At 50.1% G+C, this 23,245-nt stretch overlaps 1 protein-coding gene and 1 long non-coding RNA gene across 3 annotated transcripts in view; both read left to right on the top strand.

Moving 5' to 3' along the window:
• Nucleotides 1-594: 594 nt before the first annotated feature.
• LOC137157277 (uncharacterized) lies at nt 595-8,120 on the top strand. Of its 2 annotated transcripts, XR_010921045.1 has the most exons (4): nt 616-672; nt 5,689-5,833; nt 5,946-6,244; nt 6,981-8,120. It is a non-coding gene; the product is annotated as an uncharacterized lncRNA (long non-coding RNA). The 2 variants fall into 2 exon arrangements; XR_010921044.1 differs by lacking the exon at nt 5,689-5,833 and having other exon boundaries at nt 595-672.
• Nucleotides 8,121-14,299: 6,179 nt separating this feature from the next.
• Nucleotides 14,300-23,245, top strand: part of DNMT3B (DNA methyltransferase 3 beta) — a 77,801-nt gene continuing 68,855 nt past the window's right edge. The window contains exon 1 of the mRNA XM_067553959.1: nt 14,300-14,573. The gene's annotated coding sequence lies outside the window, so the exon portion shown is untranslated. The remainder of the gene's footprint in view (nt 14,574-23,245) is intronic.

Here is a 23,245-nt window from a genome sequence, read left to right as displayed (position 1 = left end):
CCCCCCCACTCCCACCTTTTATTCCCATAAATTATAAACTCTTGTCTGAATTACCTTTGGGGAAAGGGAGTGAGCAGACATCTTCTCCCACCCCTGTTCACCCACTCCAGAGTGTGTTTAAGAGCTAGCATGACCACAGAATCTGGTCGTTTTCCAATCAACTGAACTAATTTGCGATTTATCACTGCCAGTTCATGGCAAGCATCAAACATATGGGCTCCATCACCAGGAAGTAGACTAATAAGCATTATTATTATTTATTATTAATAGACACCCTTCTTACACCATAGACATGCATGCCACTTTGCAGAATATGGACTAAGGCAGAGGCTGTGCCCTGAAGATCTTAAGACCTAGCTTAGACGGGACAGAGTAACCACACACACATGAGAATTCCCATTGAGTTCAGTGAGATTGTTTGAATGAATAAAGTTGTTTGCATAAATCTTTGGAGGATCGAGCCCTCCGGGCTCTGTCCAGCAACCACTGACACAGGTGAGTAACATTACTCACATGAGTATCCCATTGAACAGATAAGACTAGTCATGTGAACAAAGGTATTCCTATGCATAAAATCAGGGTCTAAATGCATAGGTGAGCATCACAGGAAGCAGGATGTAAGGACCAAGAGCAGAGATGAAGGTGGGGCTGAGATTATTTAAAGCCTTAAAGGTGAGGAGCATAAATCTGAGATGGTGAAGACACGGGAATCCAGGAAATGAATGATTGCAAGGGGGGGGTTGACATGTTCCATATGCTAGCCAATTAGTCACAGATTCCTTTAGCGACCATTCACAGTCAGCAGGCTGTTTGGGTAGCGTGTGTGCTTCGAATGTATCAAGATGGCTCAGTCAGTGCGCCCGGCACACCATGACAGCGGTGGATGGTAAGGAAATATCTTAATGGTCTTCTCCCTGACAAAGATGGACATCGAAAAAATGGAAGATTGCAGGATTTGTAAATTGGTGTCCATGGATCCAATATGCAGTGCTGTCTGGGTTTGGGTTTTTTTAATTGTCTAGATCTTGAGAATCTTGGCCTGTTTGCTTTTTCATTTGACCAGATTTTTCTCCCTTCTTCCATCTGGTCCGATTTGTTAAGGGTTCTGACTAGCTGCTTTTGCCTGCTCTTCCATATGATGATCTGAATCTGTCTGTTGTTTCTAATGAGTGGGTTTGGGGCTTTCTCCAGTAAATGATACAAAGGATCTTTCCCCTGAGAGTTCGGGGCTGAGTTGTTCTGATAAAACAGAGGCAGCACATTAAACAAAAGGAAGGAATACCATTTTCTGGATGAAGATTTTTGAAGGCCATTTCCATTCAGGATCAGCATAAAGATCAATATCTTAGGCCTCAATCAGAATAATACACTCACATATGGGTTTAACTTTGAGCATGTCAGTAATCTCATTAGGACGACATGCTATTCCATAATAATGCATGTCATTGGGACCACTCATATGCTTAAAGTTAAGAATGTGTGTAAGAGTTTGCAAGTGCTGGGTTGTAAACTGTGAGTTTTGGCGGGTAGAGAAATTGATCTTTGTTCAGCACATTTTATTTCTTATATATTGCCATGTGAATTTGCGTAGATGATACATACTATCAAACTAGATGCATTATTATGTACATATATAAATAATCATCATGCTTAATAATATCTAATAAATATAAATTTGACATCAGCTCTTTTCATAATGGCATTCTACAAATTAATTGTACATCTTCACCTGAGATACTGTGTTCAGTTCTGCTCAGTCTCTGTCACAAAGGACGGTGCAGAACCAGGAGAAAATTGGAGATAGATGATGAAAATGTTAGTGTGGAAAGACTGGAACAGTTTAGTACAAGAGGACAAGACAGAGGTTTGCAAAATAATGAATGGTACAGAAAAGGTGAATCAGGCAACTTATTTACCTCTTCTCTTAATGCAAGAACTAGGGGCAACCCATGACATTGAAAGGCAGCAAAACTGATTAAAGCACATTTTTTTTGCACAATGTATAGAGTTCACGTGCAGAATTCAATTCATTGCCATAAGATAACATGGAAGCCAAGAGCTTCATAGGATTAAAAATTTGGATAAGAAAAGTTTTAGGGCTATAAACCATCACACTTCAGGGCATGAGTCATGGGTAGAGAAGGAATTTTCCCCTAGCTGAGATTGGGATTTGTTCCCCTTCCTCTACAGTGTGGGGTGCAAATCACTTGCTAGGATCATCTGGGTATCTCTCACTTAACCAATACCCTGCTGTTTTTTTACACCTTGATTCCTCCTGTTCTCTGCCTGTGGCACACAGTAGTTAAGTATGCTGAGGGCTGTAATACTTTGTTCTAATTCTGGCTGTTGGGTGTGGCGTGCCAATGGCTGGCTGAGGGTAGCCTGTGATATACAGGAGGTCAGACTAGATGATCTGATGGTCCCTTCTGGCCTTTCACTTCTCCCTAAGCCTAAAACTAATTGCCTGGGGCTTGAAAGAAACTTTCTTTGTGAAATGAAATATCCATAATCACCCACTCTGGGGGTTTTTGAACCTTTCTTTGAAATCTCTGGTATTTGCTAGTGCAGAGACCACAGTCTGGACTAGATGGGCTGACTGAGTATGGCAATATGGCAATTCCTATGTTTCCTACAAATGTATATCCACTTCTATATCAGACGACAGCTAAACCGTGTTAGACTAACTGCTAATCCTTGTCAGGGTCCATGCAGTGAATCAGTGCTGGTCTAAGGGCCTGGCCCCGTCTTGTGAGTGTTGAGCATCCTCAACTTCTATACACTGACTTCAGAGGAAGTTGAAAGCACTCAGCTCCCCACGGAATGGGAGCGTCCCAAGCAGTGAGATTAGTTATAATTCTAAACTAGTACCTGAGAGTATTTCTGTTCTGGACAACTGGAAAATTTCCTCTGCTAAAAAGTGTAAAGGAAAAGAGGATCAGGTAAGTTCATTGTGGACATCAGCCTGTTTCATGTTGCCGTCTTCTACAAGCCCCTTGGCTGACTGTCAGGAGCTGCTCAATGAAATCCACTGCTCAGACAGAGAAGTTACAATTTCTCATTTGAGTGAGAATGTTTTTTTTTTTTTGTTTGTTTTGGTTTTTTTTTAAATATTTTGCAGATAAACTGCACCAGGGCTCTAAAACACTTCCCTAACATGGTCCACATCTTAATGGAGATCTCGTCCTGTGGACACTTCCTATCCCACACAAGTTCCTATAACATCCTGTGGCAACTACAACTGTGGCTTACCTGGAAAAGTGATATGAGGAAGGTACCTAAAATATTTGTAGCTGTTTTTAAATGCAGTGTAGCCGCTGGAAATAGGGACAGACAGCATCATCTAAAAGTCCAGCCTCCACTGGCCGACAGCAAGTGCGTCATGGATTTCAGCTTGCGAACAACTGACTTATACAATAAAATAAAAACTAGGGCCCTTGGTGCAGTGGATTATTTTGTTTTTATTGGTCACTATCTGGATTGATATTCAGAGTTGGACCCAAACTGGAACCATTTATCTGAAGCTCTTGACCTTTGCTGGATTTGGGTAAAATAGGAATTTGGTTTCACCCCTGGTTTTGGCAAACTGAATCTAAGCAATGAGGTTTTACAAAAGCAAAACTATTCCCAGGATTTCCCCAAATCTAATGCAAACCGAGGTAAGGTAATGAGTCAGAATAGTTTTGAGTGGAGAGCCAAGAGGGTGGTTTTCTTCTTGTCTCTATTGGACTTCTATCCATATCACAACACCAAAACCCAATTCACTGTGGCTTTCCTCAGGAGAGGCCTAGGACTACAATAGGCAGAGGTGTTGCAGAAAAAATGGAGTCTGAATGGCAGAACTAGCTTAATAGCTGATCCTACTTTTCCTAGACCTAGCTCAGCTTATCATCCTCTTTGCCTGAGAGGTCCAAGACTTGAACAGCTCAAATGCTGGTTTGAGGTGCATTGGAAGAGCTATGTGGGAGCTCCGGACTGGAATAGCTGAGATGCTTTGGTCTGGACTGAAATACCAGTACAATGCCTGAGTTGTGTGGGAGCCTGGGATTGGAACAGCCAAGCCGTTGCAGATCAGGATTGAGTTACATTTCCAGAGCTGCATGGGGGAGCTTGACAGCACCGCCCAGATCATACATGATGTGGGTGATGCCACCCAGCCCTCATTTTCACGATCAGCAGATTTACCCCTTTCTTTTTAAAGCAGAAAAATCTGAGGATCAAAGTCTGAGAGCTTCCCAGGATAGGCTGTGTTGGTGGAGTAAGAGCCGTCATCAGGGAACCCTAAAGAGATAGAATGCCCCCTTGATAGTTAGATTTTTCATAGTCTGAATGGCAAAGAGCAAAAAAGGAAGTAATATGGATCAAAAATAGTTCTACCGTTTGGGAAGTGAAACCTTGTCACTGAGACCTCTTGCATCTGCATTAGTTTGCAGGATGGCAGGTTATTGCACTGACCCCACACAGCGCAGCCACGAGGTTTGCCTCCCTCTATATGTCACTCATCCCTGTCATTACAGAGGTTCGGTTGTCTCCCTTCTAAAGATCCTCTCCTTCCCATCTTCCTCTTTGGAAATCCCCGCCTGCAGCAGCCTTGGTAGCTGCCTCCATCTGGGGGGACTCTCCTTAGAGCGGCTCCTATGTGGTCAGAGGGATTGCCCTAGAGTGCCAAGAGGAACCCCTGTCTCCCCACAGCTTGGCAGGGCTGCCTCTGTACAGCCCCCAGCTATTGCTGGCATGGGAGTGAGAGATCAGACCTTTCCAGGGCCACTTCCTCAGTCGGTGGCACTCTGTTGACGTCACTGGAGCTTTGCTGATTTACACCAGCTGAGGATCTGGCCCTTAGTTTTGAAAGTTTTAAACGCTGCTGCTTGGTTTAATTTTTAGAGTGGACATCAACGGCTGGCTGGGCTGGTGGCCCTGCAGACCTTGTGGCCCCAGGGGGTTGCCTCTTCCCAGGGGGCCTTCAGTGGAAGCAGAGTTTACAGAGGATGGTGTTTTCATTGCTGTGTGCAGGGCACAAAGGCCCTGATGGCCTCCCATCAAGCCAGGCTAGTCCCGGAGCCGCTGCGCAGCCACGCAATGCTGTTTTCTCCTGGGTGAATCCTGCACCCCCATATCTCAAACCCTTTGTGCGGCTTTTTAATTGAACAGTGGGTGCTCCTTCAAGTGATCCTCCCCCCCCCCCTCGCCCCTGTTTGGATGCACAATGGAGTATCTTGTGTGACCACATCGCCACGGAGAATGGAAACCTTCACATGTTATTAAGGGGCATCCCCGAATGGACACCGCTCGGTTCATCCACCTTCCGGTACTTGCTGCCATCCACCCGTGCACCAGACCTCAAGCTGCCTCCTGGCAAATGCTTTACCTTGCTGGAGCTGCTGCTTACTCTCCAGGCCTCACGTCACCTGGGTCTGACTCCTCACAGCCACTGCCCAGGTGCAGACCCTGCATTTCAACCATAGCTTTGAAGTGACTCATTTGGTCTTTCCCCTGTTTCTGGTAAACAGCTCAGACACCAAAACCATCTCCTCCAAGTGCTCCCCGCCGGCCCCCGCCCCCCAGTGTGGCTGCACGGCACAATAGCTTTTGTGACCACCCTGTAGTTAGCGACCACAGGGAATGGAAACCTTCCCATGTTATGAATACACGTCCCAAATGGACACCTCTTGTTTCCTACATAACCTCTAGAATTACACACTCAACACCTGATCCTGCAAGGACCAGCCGCCCCCTGTGAGACACCGAGCATCTGTCGTTCGCGCCAACTTGAGCAAGCGTGCAGGGTCCGCAAGTGGCTCACAGGTTCAGGCCCCACGTCACCTGGTAACCAGAGGTAACCATTAGCTTCCTCTATACCAATGTTTGATGGAGCGATGTGATTGGGTGAATGTGGGGATGTTTTATTTATTTATTTCTCACTTCTTTTGTTGTATCTGTTTTCCCAGGATACACTAGGAGACATCAAAGTCCTCTCCAGTCCAGGACTAAAATGGATTCCTTGAAGGCCTGGGCCTGAAGAGGTTAATTTTTGTGCTTCTTTCCCCAGCTCACTGCAGGCTCTGGCTGGGACAGAACATCTGTCTGTTGCTATGGTTGCAGTATACTTGAAGGGGATGACTGGATAATTATTGCAAACATCCATCCTGCCCGATGCTGCTCCTGGACCCTCTCTTGCCAAAATTAAAGGCCGATGGACAAAAGGTTCGGAGTGGAACTTCTGTCACAGGGATCCTATCCAGAGATGGTGTGTCTGCAACACCTTTCATTTGCATAATTAATGAAGCTGAGACTGCAGGGTTCCTGGGAAATATAACGTAGGCTAGAAACAATAGGATGGCAGCGAGGACTCCAGCTTCTTGTTGGCTGGTTAATACTCTGCACTGTGCTAACACTCAATGGGGCACCTCAGTTTGGTGCTAAAAGGGGGAGCAGCTTCCATTTCCACTGAAAGTAACTGTGAGAGATGAACTAGCTGAACTGATTCCTTAGGGCCCAATCCTGCAAACACTTCCTACCAAGCATGGGACTCAACCCTGCCAGCTGATGAGCTGCCTGGCCTGATCCTGTGACGCATTTAGGCCCGTGCTTAACCTGAAGCACAGGAGTTGTCGCATTGTCTTCAGTCAGATTACTCACATGCTCAAAACGAAGCATGTGCTTCCGTGCTTTGCTCGGTTGGGCCGTCCGCGCTGTTCCCTTCCTTCGCCCAGAAGGTGAAATCCTGTCCTTAGAGCAGCCAGCCAGTGATGAGGGGCGGGTCGCCAGGTGCATTTCCTGCGTGAGGAATCCTGACAGCACAAGGCAGGTTGTTGCAATGCAATGAGAGGCACTTTGCTGGTCCGCTGGGCATGGCGAAATCCAGGCCACTCCTCTGCCAGCTAGTGCTGGCTCAGACACCGGGCGGTAGGCACTGTAGAAATGCCATAGATCGACAGCAAATGTGCTAGTCAGTTAGGGACAAACATCTCCTCTCTCGGCAGACTCCGCCTCCTTGGGATACTGGCAAGTCCCAGCATGTTGCCTCTTGGGCACTCCTGCCTGTGCGTTGGGGAATTATTCTGCACGGCTGGTTGTATGGCAGGAGCTGACTCACAACACCAAAACCACCCCTGATCTAGAATTTGCAGTTGGCCTCTTTTTTTCTATGAGGCTTAAACGAAGACTCTTGATCCAACTCCCTGGGAACTTTGGGATGTTTGAAATCCAGATCTGGACCCCAAATGTACAGCCTGGCTCCCTATCGGCCAATTTCTGCTGTTATTTCCAGCCCACTAGTGCAAAGAATGCACTGGCTACTCTTGCACCATTTGTTTAACTACACAACTGCAGTGCATCCATGGTACAGTTTTTCTGTTTACCCTCAAGTGGTAGGTGGGTGAGTCAGAAAATGGAACCACAATGAATACAGATCTTGCACAGCCACTGACTAATACACAGAGCTACACAGTGAAGGGACCTCAGCCCCAGACAAGCATTAACTCCCAAGAAGTCTGGGTGGGCTGTGGAGGACAAGACTGCTCCTCGCCCTCCAAGCGATCGGTAACAGCAGCAATAAATAACACAGAGCATTTAACATCTGCAAACCCTCTGTGAGGGCTCTTCCCTACACCCCATTTTACAGGCTGGGCAGCAGAAAGGTTGAGTCACTTGCCCAAACCTGGTAGTAGGTGTGGGATTAGAACAGACACGGTCTGACTCACTCCACAAGTGAAGCTGCCTCTTTAAAGAAGAAGAAGTGGACAGTACAGAGAAAAACATGGGCTGCCAAGTGGGTTCCTCCTGAACGTTATCACCCATCCACAGCATTTCATATATGACTCAGGAAGAGCCAAGTCCCGCAGTCCTGCCTTGCACATCGTGCTGATTTCAACAGACTGACTCAGATGCATGAGGTTGTAGGATGGGCCTGGAGAAGCCTTTTTGGACTGGTGAAGGCAGAACCAAGTTCTTCCGTCCCAGTGGCTACTGCACAAGGAGAATGGGATAAACATGGGTGGAACTGCATGCACGGCAGTTACGATACACAGCCAGTATGTAAAGTACAGGTCTCCGTTTGTAAAGCAGGCAGAACGTCTGCTTTGCTCTCTGGTGTGTCTGTCCGGCCACAACCTTCCGCTAGGGCTGTTGCACTCCTGGCCAGCCCCGGAGGAGCTCCGGGAAGTATTGTCCTTGAGTGCCTCCTGGAAGTACAATAGGAGCTCAGCCATGTCTCCTCAAGGTCGGCGCCTCCTGATCTGGCTGCAGTGGGAACTGCAGGTGCTCAGCACCTCTCAGAATCAGGTCACTTATAAGTAGATGCCTAAATATGGTGTGAGACGCCTGCTTTCACTTTGGAAGAAAGTGACTTGCCTGAAGGTCGTTGAGTGAGTCCGCAGTGGAGCCAGGAACAGAATCCAGATTGCCAGGCCATCTGGCTGGTGCTTTGACCACTGGAGTCAGCCCATGCTGCATTCAAGTGATGGCGTCTGAAAAGGGCGCAGGTTCCTTTAAATGGTTTACAGTAGGCTGCCCTTTGTACTCTGACACCACATGGTTTGATCTGAATCAGTCACTGGAAACTCACTCAGGAGCCTTAACCGCTTCTGCTGGGGCTGCAACCTTGGAGAGCTGCAGGAACAGATCCTGGTGTGTCTGTGGAGAGGGTCTCCTGGACAGGTGGGAGGAAAGCGCACCTCACTGATGGCAGGTTTTGAATCTGAAGCCATGGGGCTACTTCCCCTTTCCAGTCATGGGCTGCAGGTACTTTGGGAGACTAATTTTTGCAGCCTCTAGAACAGGACCCAACTCACAGGGGTGTGACTAAGGCTGACTAGTTCATTAAACACTTCGAGATCTTCAGTAAAAAAAGCCAAAATAATCAGACATTGTTATTGGTTACGTTAGGGGGAAAATGAACACCATCCTCTGAACCTTTCCCTGGGCGCAGGTTACCCCACAGCTGCCTGTGGGGGTCCATCACACCTTCTTCTGGAGCAGCTGGTGCCGACCACTGTTGGAGACAGGCCACTGGACTGCATGGACCCGTGCTCGGGTCCTGCCTGGTGATTCCTGTGTTCCAAGCAAAGGCCTGGTAGGATAAAAAGCTCTCAAAGGACAATTCTGGTCTCTGAGCTGTTCACTAGAAATAGGGAAAAGGCCAAATGAGTCACAGCAAAACCACGGCTGAAATGCAGGGGCTGCACCTGTGCACTGGGTGTGAGGAGTCAGACCCAGGTTATGTGACACCTGTAGAGGAAGGAGCAGCTCCAGCCAGGTCATGTATTTACTAGGAGGCACTTCATGCCGGCGTCCAAACCCAGGAGCTTCCAGCAGGGATGGTGGAGGTTTGGGAGTTGCTCTACGTTCTCCTTCTTTTCTTGCTCCCTGAAGTTTCTGCAGATCAGTGAAAAGCAGGACAGGCCCTGCCCATCTGCTTTGGGATCAGGCTTGCCTGTCTAAGGCATTGGTACAGCACCCATCACTGTAGAATCTCAGCACTGCACAATCTTCAATGTATTTGTCCCCATAATACCCTGTGGGGCAGGGCAGTACTCTTATCCCCATTGTTCAGATGGAGAACTGAGGTTCAGAGAAGCTCAGTGACTTGCCCAAGATCACACAGTGAGTCTGTGGCAGAGCAGGGAATTGAGCTCCTCTCCCATATCCTCGGCTAACCCTAACCACTGCGCCATCCTTTCTCACTGCTCCAGAGCAGCCAGCCCTGTAGCATCCCCTGAGGATCACACATGTCGTTCTGGAGCTAAAGCGACAAAGGGTTTGTGTGTAACTTGAAGCAGATCATGAGGGTTACACAGACACCGAAGCAGTCTCCAGTGACGGGACAGAGTCTGGTACGAGGGAAAAGCAGCAGCTTTGGAACGCACAGGCTGCAATCCTGCTACAAGGAGGTTAGAATTGCCCAGGACGAAAACATGCAACTTTTCAATACACTCCACCCAGCCTTGCCCCTGCGGGGGCGAGAGCGAACCTTGTCTGCAATGCCTGCCATCTGGAAGAGCCGCTGCCTGTCTCTAGCTTGACTTTCTCTCCCTTCTGCTGTTCAGCGGATAGCTCTCTGCCATGTAACTCAGCCAAGGGTTTTGGCGTCATTTGCATGAAAGATGCAAAACAAGGGCCCATCCCTGCAAGAGATGTGTGCTTTCTGCCCACCCCCAACCCCAGACAAGTCTGTGGGGAAGTTAACGCTTCTGCTTCCTTCTCAGGATGATGCTTCTGCTGCTGGGACAGCACAAACTGCGAGTTAAAGGGATTGTCACCCTGCCATTTCCACGTGGGGCCTACTGCACTCAGAGCGTTTGCGTTGGCTTGTGGGGTTGGAAATCCCTTGTGCTCTCCTGTATTTAACAGAGAGATTTCTCTTTGTTGCCTTGATACAGACAAGGCTTTCCATGGTACTGACTGAGGGCCAGCACCTGCTCCTTTTTACTCACGTGAGCAGCCCTAGGGGTGAGAAGGATTTGGCCTACAGTACAAACCTGCAGATGTGGGTTTTTATTAGAATTTCCAGCATGTTCCTCGTCTTGTGTATAATTTAGTCACATGAAAAGAAGCTGTGGAAGGAGGGGAGAGTTGCAAAGTCAGCCATGGAGAGGAATCTGTGTCAGAAAGCATTACAAAGAGAGCCGAGGGATTGGCTCCAGTTGCTTCCAGTTGCTGTTTATTTGTGCCAACCCCTTAGGAGATTGCCCAGTGCGATGCAAGGCTCTTTCTTTCCCTGCGTCCCTCTCTCCTTTTATTGCACTGCAGACTCCGGCTGGGACAGCCCATCTCTGTTGCTATGGCTGCAATATGCTGGAAGGGTTTGGCCGGATAGTAAATGCAAGCATCTCTCTCTTTCCTGCCTGGTGGTTCTCCAGTCCCCTCTGTCCAGATCTTGCAGTTAAACGGCATTTGGGAATCACTCCGTCCCCTCCATGGTAAAGCCACAGCCTGGATTTTATACACATTAGGTGAGACAGGACTGTGCACGTTGCTGCCAGAGCTCAGCTTTCTGGCTGGTCTCCTTTTCTAGGAAAATAGGAGCACGAAAGCAGGAGCAGATTAACGGCCGCTCGGAACTGGGAGGCAGTCTCTGAGCTCCCAGAGGGTGGATCTTAGGCTCCTGGGACCGGTAGCTGCTGATTCCCTAAGGTGGGCAGGGAGAGGTGACCCATAAATGCATGTGCAGAGTCACTGCACGCTAGTGAGTAAAGCTCAGACCTTGTCTGCCCTCCCTGCACAGGGATGTAGGTCTTGCCACTGTCCACTGGGACCAGGGAGCAGGAGGGACCAGCTGAAAGCTCTGAGCACAGCTGATCCTGTGCCCCAACACGCAGCTGATCTTGCAGCCCGCCCACCCGCTCCCCGTCAGCTGCTGCAGTGCACGCAGCTGGGTGCTGGCTGAAAGAAGGAGCCACTGTCCAAACCAGCTCCCCCATAGCCTGGCCCACGCTCCACCAGCCCGCAGCGACAGCCAGGGTTTACAGCATCCCTCCTCCGTTCCTCCATCATGGCTCAGGGGCCGACGGGGCTTCCAGCCGGCATTACCCAGCTGGCGGGAGACCAGGCCTAATGTCAGGATCGCACGGAGGGCAGTGACTGTGCTGCTGGGCCCGCTGCCTCGTCTCACCCCAGGCCCCTTCTAGGAAGCCCCACAGCCAGGCCACGCGGCCACAGAAGAAGGCGGAAAATCTCTGCGGGTGAGGGTGTGTGGGGGAGGGAAAGGGGCCTCGGGACTGAGGTGGGGAGGAGAGGCTGGTGAAGAGGAAGAGGCTCTGAGGCAGTGACGGGGGAAGGAGCGGGGCAGAGGAGAGGCCAGATTGCCAGGGTCGCCCGCCCGAAGTGTTCCAGCGTCATGAGTCAGGCCCCCAAAGTCACGAGACTGGCTTCACAATAGCCAGGTTTTTCAAACCAATTCATCCGGGGTCGATTTCTTTGCCTTCGGGTTTTGAGCCCGTTGGGGCCACGGCCGCCAGCTTTTCTCCACGGCCGCAAGGGGGCAGGAGAAATGAGGGCTGAGATTTGCCTGCCTCTAGGAGCCAAACGCCAAGAGCCTGGCGCTGACGGGCGCTGGAGCCCTGGTAGGAGTCGCTTGGGAGGGTGGATCTGGACCCTGCTGGGCTTTGCCCTCTCCCTGTATGAACAGGGGTTAAAGCAGATTGAGACAGGAGGGGAAGCGCTCACTGCAGCAGCCAGCAAGGAGAGGGGAGCTGGGGTTGGTGCCGCTACTCAAGCTCTGCTTTTAGCACAGGAGGGGGGGTTTCCACCCCTTCGGTCCCCCTTCCTTTCACCCTGGATATGAAAGCTTTGCTTTCCCGGTCCTTGCTAGCTGCTCAGCCGCGAGGGTTCGCTCATCACCACCAGGCCACAGCCGGTCTGCAAACGTTTTTAATTTGGCTACAGGTATTCAGCCAAGGCTGCCTGTGCACCTACCAGGGCTGACCCTGGAGTGGGGATTTTTCTCGGGTGCGATAGCTGAAAGCACCAGCCCTCTGGCAGGGCATGTTAAGACCCAGTCGGAGGAAGCCCCTGAGTGCGGGCACGTGTATTTTTATGGAAAGTTTTGGTGCTATGGGGGTGATGCATTGATGGCTCTGGAGCCTGAATTCTGCTGCCCGGGCAGCAGCACCACAAACTCCTTGCCACACTGTTCCATCAGGATGCCTCTGCTCTCTCCTGGAGGGACCATCTGTAACTCGCCTCTCCAGCACACTGCCGGGAGAGCCCTGGTAGCACCCAGGCTCTGACATACTCGTCGGACGGTGTTCACACAGCAGCATTTTTGGCCTGTCCACACTTTCTGCCCTGTCACTGTGTTTGTACTAGAGTAACTGGGCAACTGTCCCACACTCCCTCAGCTGCTGATGCCAGGGCCAGAGGGCTGTGGGTGTTTTTCACACCACACACATGCTGGGACATCCTTCTCTGCCTCTCTGCTGAGTCTGCCTATCTAGCAGGAGCTTTTCTGAGACGAGCAAATCCATTTCATGCGGGGCCCTTATCAGCCACCTGCTGACAAAGACTTTCATTCACTAGCAACCTGAGGAGGCTTTGACCCAGGGACGGTTTCCTAGCCTGTCCCTAATGGCCATCGAGTCCAAAAGAAGAACATTTCTGCTGTTTTGCTGCATCATCTGCCCCAGATGGAATCTGGGGAGTGTAAACTACCCACCATCCTATACTGGTGCCTGGGTTGGAAATGCTCCCACAAGGAAAGGATGCTTTAATGGTGCTGCCAAAATAAGTCCCATTTTTGTCCAAGAGAGACATGTACATTTATAATAACGGGTTCATTTCTGTGTCCCCATCCACACTGGCTGGGAATCGAGTCCAGGAGCTAGGTTCAAACTCAGTGTAAATACAGTTCCAGCTCCGCTGGTTTCTAGCACTGTTTGGAGACCAATGAAGGCAAGGCCAACGCACCTTCAAACCCTGGATCCTTAACTCCATTTCCACTGTAGCTAGGTCCGTGGCCTGATCTGCACTGCAACGCCTGCATTTCTTCCCACGGCTTATGCACAGTCCTGCTCCAGAAGTCTGGCCAGAGCCATGCCAGAACCATGTCAAGGGCCCAGGCGCTGGCTCTGGAAAAAGCCCACACAGCCCAGCCTGGATGACTTTCTGTAGCACGTTTCAGCACTCAGGTGTCGTCCCCTATTGTGCAGTGTGATTGTGGAAGGGTGACGCCTTCCCCCTCTGCTGAGTGTAGTGACAAAGACAAGCTTTTACTGCTATTGACTCTTCACAACCCAGCCAAGTGTGAGGGAGCTGCATTCGGCCCCCTCGTCTGAATGAAGCAAGGAGAGAATTATTTACAAAGCCAGTCAGTCGCACCCGTGCGGCCCTATGTGATGGGCATCCAATATCTCCAGCAAGAACGGGTCTGTATGACCCAGAGTGCTGTGTCAGTCTGCCTGTCACAGGGCGAGTCCACCCGTCACCTCCCGGCTCTGACCTGTACTTCCAAGTCACTGCCAAGCTGCTGCCAGGCCTGCTCGGCGGTGGGGTGGGGGGGATAAAACCCAAGCCACGTTCCTAGTCTGAGGGAAGAGCTCGACCGGTGCTTCTCAACCTAGTTACCATCCTGGGCCGCATCCGCTGCTACCTGTATAGCCCTGACGGGATCACATGGGCCGCAGCTGTGTGCTGATTGGCTGCAGGCTAAGAACCACTCAGCTATAAAGAGCAGCAGCGAAGGGGTGCTGGAGTGAGAGGAGGCTGTGTCTGAGTGGGACCTGTGCTGGGCTCCCTGTGGTGTGAGAGCGGGTGGCCGTGGGGCAGGGCGGAGGCAGGCTGGCCCAGCCAAGTTAGGGTAAGAAGTAGGCTCAGGAAGGCAGAGGGAAGTGCAGCCGCCTTCCTGTGTGGAGCAGGGGCCTGGAGTATGGTCCAACCCCAGAGGAACGAGATGGCCCTAACACCTCCGCTCTGCCACCTGGAGGTGTGGTGCAGAAGCTCCAGCAGTCACGGGGCAAAGGGACTTGCTTTGATTTGTTTGGACTCTGATTCTGCCCCAGGAGGGGAGGACTCTTGGCACAGCCGGACAGCTGAGCCTTCCAACCACCAGGAGACAGGCAGCAGCTGCACCCGAGGGAAAGGTAAGCCAAGCCCTCTCACTGGTCCAGGGAACACCTGCACAGCTGCCCCGCCCGGCCTGCCTTCCACCGCCCGGCCTCAGAGCGCTTCTCCTCCGTCCTGAGGCATCTATTTCCCCCCGCCCCCCCATAGTGCCCCCGTTACAAACATTCTCTCTTTCTTCTCCTGGGGCTGCACTGGCCTGTTGTGGGTTGTGCACAGGGCATCGCTGGGATGATTTGGTCTTCAGCACTTGTTTTATTGGTGGTGATGTCCCAGAAGGAAGGGCCCAGTGTGACTCTCAGATCCTAGGATGAGCTTCTGGAGCTGGCAGGTAGAGGAGGCATGGTTTTGCTCTGAAGCTGAGCATACCAGCTGAGGCCCAGTAAACATGGGCATCCTCCCTTCCCCAGGCCTGTTTTAGGGAGTTGCTTTGCAGAGCAGAGCTGCATTCAGCATGGTGTTCACGCAGCTCTGTGACATTCTCTCGGAGGAAGCCAGCCTGTTCTAACCAGCGCTGTGTAAAAATGGGCTCGTGCTGCATTGTCAGACGCAGCTCTGCAACGCTCCCGAATTCAGCGGTCTATGGCACTAGCATTTTGGCGTGGTCTGTTATAAAGTCAGGGATCATTTGCAGAATCTGAATCCACAGATGGGTTTAGATCTTAACACTTCCCCTCACCTAAAGTTTGGGACCGTGAGAGATGCTTGGGTCTGGGGCTTGCTTCAGATCCATCTCTACTCCTGGGCTTCAGCATTATTTCATAGCATGACAGGCTTTAGATGAGACATGCCCACATAATAGTTCTATGCAATAATCGCACCTGGAGTGCAGTGATCTACTTATGAACCCAGACAGGTCAAGTAAAAGGCCTTTGAAAATGCACATATTTGTCCTTCTCCTGCACTCTGTTAATTTTAGGAACATTTCTGCGCCTCTGGCTCTGCTTCATGTGTGCAAAGTAGCATTCTTTTTCTGTGGCTTGTGGAAGTGAATTTGCAGGCAAGTATCCTGTGATAGGAGTAATGACACTTACTGAGTTCATGAGAGGGGTTGTGAGGCTTAATTAATCAGTGTTAGTGTGAGATCCTGGGGGGCTGGGGAGAAGGTGCTACAGAAAAGCAGAGCAGCATTACTGCTTCTTGTTCTAGCGGCTGTAGGGGGAGTGTCCCACACAGTCTGAATTATGTTGCTGTTTCATGTCCCCTACGACCATACAGGGGAGGCTTCTAAGGTACAAACGAGGGGGGGGGGGGTGCCAAGTCTCTTTGAAAGCCAGTGGGAGCTGGGTGCCTGGCTGCCCTTGGAAATCTCCCCTACATCTGTGGGAGACTCCATTTACAGGTCAAAAAGTGACTCAGGGCCCAGTCCTGCAAGGTTCTGAGCACCTCCAGCTCCTGCTCAGGTCAGTGGGAGGTGGAGCACTTGGCATCTTACAGGATCAGGCTCTGAATAAACAATGGATCGGTAATTTACCTATAAAACCTGGTTCCCTGGCAGTGGAAGAAACTAACAATGTCTCTGCACCTTCCAGCCTGCTGGTGTCTGTAACAGGATGCTTTGAGAGAGCCCCAAATGAACCAATATTTTTTTTTCTCTGCTGTTAACCAACTAGCTGTGACAGGTGAAATACTATGTCATTGGAGGGGCTTAGCCCATTTTTAGGCTGTCATGGGGTGCCCAGAGATGGGGAATGGAATGGAGATGGATTGCCTCAGGCGTCACCCTTGCACTAAAGAGAAATGGGGGCTCTAACTCTTCAGGTTAGTTTAATTTTTAAGAATCCTGTTTAATATACTGGGTGAAATAATGTCAAACAGCTTTGCCTGCCCTCTTTCAGACGGGAAGTCAAACAGCTGCTTTTACCATGAAGGATGCTCAGGTTTAATGGGAGTTTGTTTGTGCAAACACTCGGATGTATTGCTGGAATGAGTGGATGTGGATCATTGGCTGCATCTTCAGCACCACTTCCACCATGCGGCCCCATTCGGGATCTGGCCATGATGGAGATGGGAGAAGAAGCATCCCACGTTGGTGCAGCTTGCTGGAGCCATTGCCAAACGACCATGTTGCCTATGACATTTAAAGGCATCAGGCCAAATTCTTTGCTGCTGTAACTCCACTGATGTCAGGATTAACTTGGCCCATTATGGTCAGTGGCTCACGCGGGGAGTAGCAGGACAAAGTACATGGGCTAAATCCGTAGTTGTGCCTGAGGAGCGCACACCACACCGCTCAGAAGGGGCTGGGTGTGTGCTGCCTTGATCCTGGAGCTGCTTTCTGCAGGACTGCTCTGTAGGTAGAGGTTAGAGCTACCTGAGGGCTGCTCTAACTTATTCCCTGCTAGTAACAGCCCCAAGCTGCCAGGACTGCAGCCAGGAATTGCTGGGGCTCTGGCCACGCCCTGTCCGCTTTGGCCATGCACGTCCCCTAGATTGACAGCAGGGAGGAGGGTGGCACAGGGTGTGGTGCGAACTCTGTGGCACTGCGTACGTCTACACTGCAATGGGGAGTGTGACTGCAGCATATGCTGGCAGCCCTGTACAGCGCTAGCTTTAATCTAGCTAACGCAGCTAAAAGAGGAGTAGAGAGGAGGTGGCACAGACCCGGCGGGGGATAGGAACATGAGTATGTACCCGGGGCTCCGGGCAGGTTTGTATGGCCCACGCTGATGGCTGTGCTGCTGCATCTTCACTGCTATTTTTAACTGCCCTAGCTAGATTAAAGCTGGTGCAAGCTGCAGTCACACCTCTAACTGCAGTGTAGATTGCTTGTTCCTGGAGCGGGATTCTTCAGCTAACACCTAGAGGGGCTGGTAGAATCCTTTAGCTGGTCTGTTTCTAACGGCAGCTGGAGGGATTCCCGCTAGTGGAGCTGTAAGTGCCGGCTCTAAGGGCAAAGCCGGCCATGCACAGGAACGCAGAGGGCTACGTCTCCCCAGGCTAGAAAGCTGCAGCCAGCGAAGGTTTTGTTAGAATGTGGTTAATCACATGGTGATCCTGGTAAATCTGTATCTGGTGGAGCGTGGGGGAGATGTGGGGTTAGGGTGTATCACATGGTGCTGTAACCCCACATGCTCACAGTACTGCCAGGGCCCACAGTTCTGGGAGCCATTGCATGAGAAAAGGCAGCAAGGGAACAGTCACTCAAGTCAGCCACTTTCCTTCTTTGCCTTTGACCTGCCAACGCTGTGCAGAATTCTCTTGGACAACGGTCCTTTGCCACCATCTGCTGCCTGGCTCTCTGCACTGCAAGATGGAATCTCTCCTACGCTCTGAATTATGCTTTGTCCATTAGGGGCAGTTACTGTGCATGAGGGAAATGTCAGGTACGATTGCGCAGCCAGCAAAAATGGTAACGCTCCATACACCAGCCGGAGAGCACTTCAGTCTCCCAGGACACTCTGTAGCTGACTTGAAAGTTGCCATACTTCTACAAAAAAAAAAAACAACTTCAAAAACAGATTGCAAAGAGAAACTGCAGAGCTGGAACTCATCTGCAAACTTGACACAATCAGACTGGGTCTGAACAGGGACTGGGAATGATTCTCTCATTACAAGAAGTAATTGTCACTGTTCACACATTCTCCCCTTCTAATCAGTGGTTGTGCATAGGCCTCATCTACTGTAACTGAATGGACTTTGCTTATACCTACCCTCCCCATTGTTGCTCCTTACCCTTGGATGTGTATATATACCCCCTCTCTGATTTCTATTCCTTCCACCTGACGAAGTGGGTTACAGCCCACGAAAGCTTATGCCTGCAGAAATTAAATTGGTTAGTCTTTAAAGTGCTCAGGACTCTCGTTGTTTGCTGTATACAGACTAACATGGCTACCCCTCTGGAACGCTGGGGAAACACTTCTTTGTCCAGATGGGCCTGCACTAGATCAAATGGCTCCTGTTCTGAGCTCCCTCCCAGTCTGGCTGGTGGGGGTACTTGGTGTGTCCCAGTGCTGATCCATAGAGATCAAGTTCGTACTTATGACTCAAGCTCAAGTTCCCAGAGTCTGAAAGATTTGGTGCTCAGTCCCTGCGTCTCTGCTGTGGAAAGGCACACACTTCTCTCTGGGAGAATACTAAAGACTCCGTAGGAAAAGGGAAGCCGGAGAAACCAGCCTATTGGGTTGGATGAAATGTACAGACTGCGCAGCTGCTAATGGAGGTGCTGCAGCCTACTTGCTAGGACTGCAACTCAGGAGAGCTGGGTTCTGGTCCTGGTCTGCATTGCTTTGCCTTGTGGCCTCAGGCAAATGATTTAGCCTCTCTCTGCCTCCGTTTCCCTATCTGTAAAATGGGAATGGTACTGACCGCCCCCCTCCCCCCCTTTGTAAGAGGCTTTGAAATCTCCAGTTGAAAGGAGCCGTACCCAGTAAGTGCTAAGCGTTGTGTTCAAACTTCTGTGCATTAAGAGTATGAGCATCATGAATAGAAACGCTTGTGGACTGAAGCATGTGTCCCGACTCCTCACGTCTTTAGGCAGTGCGGACGTGACCCAGAAGGAGCAGTCAATGCAGTTCCTGCCCACACTGTGGAACCTGGTGATGGAAAGCGGAGATGCTGACTGCGTCTTTACTCCTGTAGTAGGAGGGAGGCAGGGAAAGTATTGGGGAAAGCTCTGGAGTGAAACAGAGACTAAGGATAGGACTGCCAGTTTGGGTTGGACGTATTCCTGGAGGTTTCTTCACAAGACATCCTCTTTAATTAAAGATTAATCTTTAATTCCTGGAGGGCAGGCAACCCTAAAATCTGAGGAGCTTCAGGGATGACCATATTTTCCCCATTTCCAGTGAAGTCTCTTATTCAGCATTTGAAGAAAGCATCTCTCTGGCTCGCTGCTTGCTTTGTCACATGACATTGAGAAACAGATGTTTGCTTTTAAATGGCAGTAAAAGTTAGCTGGGAGCAGATGACTCTGGGGAGTGTTAACAAGACACATGCGTTCCCCCTCTAGGTGACGGGATGAATTCCACCCTGGGTAGGTAGTGAATGAAAGCTGTTAACTCCGGGGGTCTTAATCCAGTTTCCACTGGTGCTAACTGGCTCCCTTTGGGAATCTCAGCACAGAGGCCAGGACCGCACGGGCCCTGGAGACTGAACTCCAGTGCTTCATTTGTAAAGAAAGAGGGGCCGGGGCTCAAGCAAGTTTCTTACATTCGTAACTGATGCAGCAAACCCAGAGGTGCTGGGGCTATGACCTGCCCAGCCAAGCCCTGGCACAAATGAAGCACTGCTGACCTTCCCGTCCCCCCTTCAGGTCACTGCTGTGGGACTAGGGAGCTTGTTCTGCTGCGGCCTGCGCTGTATTTGTCCTCCAGATGAAGGGAGGAGTTCAGCCTCCATGGCTGTCAAGCTGCCAGCACCTTCCTGAACATCACACTGACACTCCGGAGGGAAAGGGCTAAAACAAAGCGGAGTCCTACCTCTGCTGTACCCAGTCACTGGCAGTAAAAGAGTTAACGCCTGTCCTCTCTTTCTTTGGCTACTAAATCAGGTGGCATGGTCTGGGGATAACCTTATTAGTGACTCAACTGTGTGTTCAATCAATGCCCCTGGGACAGCGCAGACCTATCGAACGGGGCTGTTTGAACTGCAGAGAGAGCCCTGGAACACGGGATCAGTTTTTCCTTTGCTGTTTGTTACATGGAGCTTTCCAGCCACTAAGAAGAGTTAAATATGTGCATTTCCCCAAAGCGATTACAAGATCTGCAATAGGTTTAGTTTATTCTTGCTGAAAAGTCTGTGCAGTTACATTTGGGATGATTCATGACTTGTCAAAGCAGAGCAGCTGCCCCTGAGTGATGGGGGCACTGGATCGGTCACTGCAGGGACTTGGTTTAGTTGCTCTGGGATGTTTTCAGCATGGTGGAGTCTGAGAAGGGGGATGAGCAGTGCTCCAGAAGTGACTATATAATGGGTATTTTGGGGTGAAGTCCCCCGGTCTCCACTGTTGCCACTCTCCCTTCCAGAAATGAAAGGTTGTTCTTTTGTGTTTGGAAAAATCGCAAAAAGCCCAGTGTGTCTGAATTAGATACTAATGTGAGAAGTAATTATTAGAGGTGTGTCTGAGTTGACACTGGAGCTGAACATCCCTGAACTTGGATGGGCTTCTGAAATCCAACCTGGACATGAATTTCTCAAATGGGCCCAGTTGCATAATGGGCCAACACCAAACCCCGCCTTTGCCTTTTGGCTTGAGACACCCAGCCCCTCTCCCACTTGCTGCAGTCCCACCGAGAGACTGAACGGGTTCTTAGGTACGCACTAGCACTGATTATTGTGGACAGAAGAAAACAATGCTGTACGATGGAGTTATAGTTCATAGGCCAAATTCACCCCTAGCGTAACAAGCAGGCATCATTCCCATGCTGGCAGCCAGCTTGGCTTTCAATCCTAGCTTCAGGGGTCTCACTTGCCCTCCTCTCTGCCCTCTGACCTATGGCTTGGATTTCTTCCTTCTCCGATAGACAGTGCACCCAAATTCTGGCAGTGCAGTTACTCTGGACTTACTCTGGTATGATTGAAATCAGAATCTGACCCAGCTGTCTCTTGATGTGTTGTAACAGGCTATTTCTGGGAGCAGCTAGACCGCGACACCTAACATTCAATTGTGAGTGTGTATTGACGCATAAGACATTTGTCTGGGTAACACCCATGTTGGGTATGAGCAAAGGGGCAGTTTCTTCAATTAAGCACCTAGTCAGGGCCCCTGGATGCTAAAGTAGCCTCTCATCCAGACGAGCTGTGCATACAAAATGGTGTCACAGAAGCACCAAAACTTCTCTCCCTCCCCCACCCCCATTTTTCTCACAAACTTTCCACTGGGAAAACAATTTCGTATCCCGTCAAAGTAAAACATGCACCCCTGCAGCACTGCAGCCTGAAGATCTGCTTAGGTAGTTTATGAATCCATAAATCCCCCTCCATGGGTTCACCTTGATATTCAGGGACACTTGCCTGATAGAGTGACTCTTGACTTGATTCAGGGTTTTAGCATTTACTCTCTTGCTATGCTGACTCTGACCAGTACAAATGGGCTGTGCTAACCCAACTGAAAGCCCCAGTGCTGACATCTGGCCAGACCCCTTGCTGGTGGTGTGACATGAATGACATAGGAGGCTGACCACAGCAGGACTAACTGTTTTGCTGATGGAAGTGGATTTGGGACCATAGCGATGGGAGTGGATATGCAGCCTGGAACAGAGACAAGACCGTGCAATGGTTAGACAAGATTGGCAGACTGACTGCCTGCCTGCCTGTCTCACCTGTCTGTCAGACTAGACAGACCATGTATATAGATACTAGTGCATCAATTCCATTGGGAGGAATTTAAGTCCAATGACCTCTGGCTAATGAAGTTCTGAATCCAACCACCTTCTCCTCCACAGAGACTTCTTTCTTAGAAAAGCTTTTGGCACTCCTCCAACAATTCTTTGCACTTATGGGTTGCATTTTGTGTCTAATATTTGTTTTCAGAAAAGACGGGGAGGTGGAATTGGATGGGAACAGAGAAGTGTACTCAGAGTACAGAGCTTTAAAAAGACAAGGCGAGGGAGGTAATATCTTTCATTGGACCAACTTCTGTGGGGAGAGAGCTTTCGAGCTTACACAGAGCTGTTCTTCAGGTCTGGGAAACATACTCAGAGTGTCCATTTGAAATATGAGCTAATTACTTATGCTAAACAATCTGTTCCACCTTGTATTTAGCTGTGATGCTGAGTATGTTTCCCAGCTCTGAAGAACAGCTCTGTGTAAACTCCAAAGCTTGTCTCTCTCTCCAGCAGAAGTCGGTCCAATTAAAGATATTACCTCATCCACCTTGGCTCTCTAATATCCTGGGACCAACACGCGACAACAACAGCGCACGTGAGCTTTAAAACAGCAAGCAGCGTGCTCCCCTTCTGGCCCCCTCTGACTAACCCAGAGTTAGGTCTGTGGTAGCATGGTTGTAAAGTAGTCCGTGTCCCAACGGAACTGGGAATCTGGGCTAGAGCTGGGCTAGCAGCAGGGATATTGTGAATCAGTTCTCCAGCATGAATCAGGATGCCCCCTTCTTGAGCAGGGGCTGTTAGTATCATGGTTCAAGCCATAGCATGGACAGGGTATAAAAGGCTTGGTGCGCGATAGGGATTTGTAATTGTATGTGATAAAGACTGAAGCAAGTCCAGAGCATTATTCAGAGGGCTGGAATGACACCAGAATTACTACTTGGAGAGATGCAGAGGGGTAGCCATGTTGGTCTGTTTTTAGCAAAACAGCAAGAGTCCTGTAGCACCGTAAAGACTAACAAATCTATGCGGGCATGCGCTTTAGTGACAGAAACCCACTTCATCGGATGCGTCTGACTAAGTGGGTTTCTGCCCACAAAAGCTTATGCCCAAATAGATTTTAGTCTTTAAGGTGTCCCAGGACTCTGGGTATTTGGAGAGAGATTCCAGCCAAAGGGCCATCAGCTTGGGTAAGAAGAAGTTCACCTGTACGCGTGCAGAAATCAGCTCAGCTTTGAAAACACAAGTGGTATTTCTGGAATGCTCGGGTGCCGGGGGGTGTGTGTGAATGGGTACATGTTCTCCATTATGAAATGGAAGTGATGAAACTGAGCCTCTGGGAGGTTAATTGACTTGCCTTAGGGCACATAGGTGGGCAGAGGCAGAGATCAGAACAGAACCCAGGGGTTCAGGCTTCCAGTCCCCTG

Source organism: Emydura macquarii, unplaced genomic scaffold (assembly GCF_026122565.2).
Source record: "Emydura macquarii macquarii isolate MOO-44397 ecotype Brisbane River unplaced genomic scaffold, CSIRO-AGI_Emac_v2 contig_1483, whole genome shotgun sequence".
In the NCBI taxonomy this organism is placed as follows: Eukaryota; Metazoa; Chordata; order Testudines; family Chelidae; genus Emydura; species Emydura macquarii.
This window is presented reverse-complemented; position numbering and strand designations above follow the sequence as displayed.